The sequence below is a fragment of the Myotis nattereri genome (assembly GCF_964212035.1).
Source record: "Myotis nattereri genome assembly, chromosome: 1".
Lineage (NCBI taxonomy): Eukaryota > Metazoa > Chordata > Mammalia > Chiroptera > Vespertilionidae > Myotis > Myotis nattereri.
This window is the reverse complement of record NC_138075.1, coordinates 124385743-124390245: the sequence shown is the minus strand read 5'-3', so window position 1 is coordinate 124390245 and position 4503 is coordinate 124385743.

Here is a 4503-nt window from a genome sequence, read left to right as displayed (position 1 = left end):
TAAATTATAGGTATAGGTATCTGTATTTTATCAAAATTAAACTAAATTGATTGATTTCAACATAAAACAAATGTTTTCTTAATAGCCTGAGCTCCATTAAAATTTTTAAACTATTTTATAATATGTTAAAATATCTTTCATTAAGCTTTTAATTTTCCTCCTTTTATGTGGACTGCCTTCATTGATTTAAAGAGATTTCTCTTTTTACTCTGCTTCACCTTTCCTGTTCATCCTGCCTGCTCCTGGTGCTCTTTAATGACACACATTATTAATACTGTCAGGAGCTTAGACAAATATAAATCTGATGCTCATGTGTTAGATAAATTTGTAAAGTCAAATTATCATTATTTCATAATTTATTTCCCGGGTAAAAAGTCACCACATGACATCTGGTTGATTCTTTATAACACAGTTTACATAATTATATATTAGTTCCATAATTGAATTTTGTATTAGTGAGTTATATTATTGATGTGGAAACTTTAGAAAGTAAAAAGAATTTTAAGGTAGCACATGTCCAGGCTATAGGAAAAAAAGACAATGATAACTTCTGCTGATTGGTTGTCTTGCTTGGTCAAAGACTTAAGTGCTGTGATTTATTATAGAAATGTACCAGAGAGAAAATACTTCTGTTTTTTTTTTTTTTTTTCCTCTTGACAATGATCAACTAGCTCAGGTCACATTTATCAATTTCTACTCTGCTTTGGGAGAACTTTATTGAATTATAAACTATCACAGGTTCACTAATACCACTAGAGTCACAGATACTGGTTTTGAGTAAAATAAATGTGAATTCATCAGTTTTTCTTCGTTTACTTTTCTTTAGTCCTATTCTCCCAACAGCTGTGGTTTCTTGATGCCGATGATGACTTTGTCATCTCTCAGCTTAAAGTATTAATCTTTAGAAGAGGCAAGAAAAATTCAATGACATTTAGACAATCACATGATATTGTGTTACACATTTGTTAGTAATCTTTGATGAATTCTAACTACAGAGTTTTTAGTTTATTCTTGAGATTTTACCATCTTTCTATTTCAATTTCACCTCACAAAATTCAAGCCAAGTCTTTACACATTCCACCAGTTTTATTAAAAATATTTAATTGTGTGCTGTCACTTTGAGTTTTGTCTCATTCACGATTGTGGAATTATCAGTGTTTTAAAACTTTTTTTTTGCTTCATTGTGTACCCATCATTTAGGTATAGCCTGGTGTATTTAAACAATCCACCTAGTATCCATTTATGATTAGTTTTTAGGATTATGCTTTTTTAAGTAGTTGGTAAAATATATATAAGATACAATTTACCTTCTTAACAATTTTTAAATCTACAATTAATTCGGTGGCCAAAAGTACATTCATATTGTTGTGCAACCATCACCACTGTCCGCCTCTAGAACTTTTTCATCATCCCAAACTGAACCTCTGTCCACATTAAAATATAACTTCCAATTTCCCTTTCACACCTGGTAACAACTATTTTGCTTTTGTCTCTATGAATTTAACTATTCTGGATACCTTACATAACTGGAATAATATAGTGTTTATCCTTTTCGTGATATGCTTAATTTAGCGTATCTTCAAGATTCATGTATGATGTAGCATGTATCAGAATGTCATTCTTTTTAAGGCTGAATAATATTATACTGTATGTAATATACTGCATTTTGTTTATCCATCTATCTATCAATGGGCATTTGAGTTGTTTCCACCTTTTGCTTATTGTGAATAATGCCTCTATGAATATTAGTTTACAAATATGTTTGAGTTCCTGCTTTAAACTCTTTTGGGTATACACTTACAAATGGAATTGCTGGTTTATACAGCAGTTCTATTTATAATTTTTTGAGTAACCATTATATTGTTTTCCATAGAAGAGAAAATCCTGGGATGCTCCAGAACATGAAGATGGAAGTGAGGAACAGAAACCAGCAAAGGAGACAGTGGTGAAAAACAAATCAAAACATGTAGATTGGAGAAAAACAATAACAGCATTGCCCGGCCAGCGAGACTCAGTGGTTGAGCACTGACCTATGTTAGATTCCCAGTCAGGGCACATACCAGGGTTACGGGCTCAGTCCCCACTGTGGGGCATGCAGAAGGCAGCTGATCAATGATTCACTCATTATTGATGTTTTCTCTCTTTCCATTCTTCTCTGGAATCAATAAAAATATGTTAAAAAACAATATAGAAGCATAGCCAAGGAATATTTTAAAACAGTTATTCTAAAAGGAATTGATAATTATTGCAAATCCTGTTGAGAAGAAAATTAAAATGTGAACATAGAAATAACAATTGAATTATGATAAGATGATGTCATTTGGTGATGTTTATACTGGAGTCATAAAGGAAGCATTAGAATAAATAAATAAAGTATAATTTCAACTCTCAAGAAACTTAAAATTTAATCAGTAGCCAATTCATTAAATCCCATTTAATGTTTTAGGCTTTACACTGGCTGTAGAGAACATAGCTCATTGGGGACACAAAGGACATTATCAACTTAATCTAATTAAATATTATATTGTCTCTGAAGACAAGTGTAAATAGAGTATTTTCTATCTGCTGTCAAATTTAAAACATATTACTACTCTGGCTTTTATTTGTAGCTCTGTCATTCATTCATATATTTAGATGAATTTTCACCACTTCTCTTTTTAACTTTTGATATTAAGGACTGATTGGACTATATGTACTGTGTAATATTGCTTTCTATTTTTCCTTAACCTCTATATTCTATTTCACTTTTTTCAATAAATTATACTTATCAGTCTAACTAAATTTTCTGTCACAGAGTGTCATAGAGTTAATGATCAATTATTGTGCTTTGACATGTAATTTTAAAAATACGAATATATTCATATTTTTGAAATATGATTCAAAAGTAAATATAGCAAAATCATTTTGTGAAATGATTTTGTATAATATTATAATATAATTATTTATTATTAACTCAAATCTGAGAAAACTAAAGAGTAATATTTTAATAAATAGTATTGTGTTTCTTGTTAGGTCATATGACAATTATATATTGAACCCTAGCCCAATTAATTAAGCTCCAAACACAATATGTTTGACAAATACATCTGAAGTTGTGTCTTTTTTCAAATGATAATCTCAATAATAGGATGCTGATGTGAATTGACAAGAATAAATATTTCATAGTCTTTTAAAATAACATTACAATTAATTTGCCTTATATGAAAAACTAATAATTAAAACTCAATTATACTTTTCAAAATTAACAAAATGTACTATTTTATATATACATTTTGTTGTGTTTACCTAATTACTTGTCACTTAAATCAGTAGTTTGTAGTATTTCTTTTCAACATTATAAAAAGAAAAACTTCTATTAAAATTATTGGTTGGCTTTGGTTTTGCTTTCTTTCATACTTGTGTAAAATGAGTTCTTGCTTCTGAAAATGAAGGTTCTTTCTTTACCTGAAAAATGAGACTTTTAAAAATTGAAAAGTACAAAGAACTATTCCCATATTTCTGCTTTGATCTTCTTCCTCTCACCTACTCCAAAAATTTCATTAGAGAAAACCAATATCAGAGGAATGGTGTTTTGAATACACGCCTTCTATAGTACTGAATGAACCTTGTTAGTGGGCATGGTCTCCTGCTATTTTGGAAATTATTTGTTACTAGGAGTTAAATGATGTATGTGAATGATTTTGACTTTTATCTATTGTGAGATGGATATTTTTTATAAATGTCTTCTATTAGAAAAATATTTAGGTTATGCCTCCTAGTAAGTCAAATTATTTACACTGTAACTAGAATTTATATATTTCTTGATGCTAATTAATGTAAACTTACAGGAAAAGAAGAAAATACAGGTTTAGCAAGAACCATCTTGAAAGAATCATTGTAATTTAAGCAAACCATTTTCATAAAAGCACCTGTGATAATTTAACATTATTTTTTGAATAAGATATATTCAAGTGTATGAGGGAAAAATAATTACTTTTTTTAAAAGCTAACCTTTTTTTTTTTTTTTCAAAAAATGTTTCTAATTTTTAAACTCTTTCAAATCTGGGCAATAATGTCCACTTTCTTTTTCTTTTTTAATATATATTTTTAATATATTTTTATTGATCCTTTACAGAGAGGAAGGGAGAGGGATAGAGAGTTAGAAACATCGATGAGAGAGAAACATCAATCAGCTGCTTCCTGCACACCCCCTACTGGGGATTTACCCGCAACCAAGGTACATGCCCTAGACCAGAATCAAACCTGGGACCCTTCAGTCTGTAGACCGATGCTCTATCCACTGAGCCAAACCAGTTAGGGCTAATATATTTTTATTTATTTCAGAGAGAGGAAGGAAGAGGGAAAGAAAGATAGAAAAATCAATGATGAGAGAGAATAGTTGATCTCCTGCCTTCTGCACACTCCCGACTGGGAATCAAGCCCACAACCTGGGCATATGCCCTTACTGGGAATCAAACCATGACCTCCTGGTTCATGAATTGATGCTCAACCACTGAGCCAACT